We start from the raw sequence: 1,109 nt of genomic DNA on the forward strand, positions 1-1,109 counted from the left end.
CCAGGCATTGTGAGGCCTGAAATACAAGCACCGCACTTTGAGCTCAAGCCAGTGATGTTTCAAATGCTCCAAACCGTGGGGCAATTCAGCGGGATGCCAACTGAAGATCCTCACCTCCATCTCCGTTCATTTTTGGAGGTGAGTGATTCTTTCAAGATCCAAGGAGTGAGTGAAGAGGTGTTAAGGTTGAAGCTATTCCCATTCTCACTACGAGACCGAGCTAGATCATGGCTCAACACTTTGCCGCCTGATTCTGTGACCAATTGGAATGACCTTGCTGAGAAGTTTCTGAGGAAATACTTTCCTCCTACTAGAAATGCAAAATTCAGAAGTGAGATCATGTCTTTTCAGCAACTTGAAGATGAGTCCACAAGTGATGCGTGGGAGAGGTTTAAGGAACTTTTGCGAAAGTGTCCACATCATGGCATTCCACATTGTATTCAGATGGAGACTTTTTATAATGGCTTGAATGCAGCTTCTCGAATGGTGTTAGATGCATCGGCCAATGGTGCTATTTTGTCGAAGTCTTACAATGAAGCATTTGAGATTTTGGAGACCATTGCAAGTAACAACTATCAATGGTCCAACACTAGAGCTCCAACAAGTAGAAAAGTGGCGGGGGTCCTTGAGGTAGATGCAATAACAGCTTTGACAGCTCAAATGGCTTCCATGACGAATGTTTTGAAGAATTTGAGTATTGGGAACGCTAAAAATATTCAACCAGCTGCTGCCATTCAAAGTGATGATGTCTCATGTGTGTTTTGTGGAGAAGGGCATGTGTTTGAGAAGTGTCCATCTAATCCGGAGTCCGTTTGTTACATGGGAAATCAGAATTTTAACAGAAACAATGGGGCATTCTCAAACTCTTACAATCAAGCATGGAAGAATCATCCTAATTTTTCTTGGGGGGGTCAAGGAGCAAGCTCAAGTACCGCACCAGCCCAAGGAAGACAAGCATATCCACCGGGTTTTTCACAACAACCCCGACATTCACAACATGCTCAAAATGCCCAACCAAGCTCTTTGGAGAGTCTTATGCGGGATTATATGGCAAAAAATGATGCGGTGATACAAAGTCAAGCTGCCTCTCTTCGAAACTTAGAGTTGCA

General features: G+C 43.8%; 1 non-coding gene across 1 annotated transcript; it reads right to left on the minus strand.

The window, feature by feature from the left end:
* Positions 1 to 321: 321 nt before the first annotated feature.
* Positions 322 to 428, minus strand: LOC133033361 (small nucleolar RNA R71). The gene has a single exon (XR_009685586.1). It is a non-coding gene; the product is annotated as a small nucleolar RNA R71 (small nucleolar RNA).
* Between the last annotated feature and the right edge of the window lie 681 nt (positions 429 to 1,109).

Source organism: Cannabis sativa, unplaced genomic scaffold, assembly GCF_029168945.1.
Source record: "Cannabis sativa cultivar Pink pepper isolate KNU-18-1 unplaced genomic scaffold, ASM2916894v1 Contig4, whole genome shotgun sequence".
Lineage (NCBI taxonomy): Eukaryota > Viridiplantae > Streptophyta > Magnoliopsida > Rosales > Cannabaceae > Cannabis > Cannabis sativa.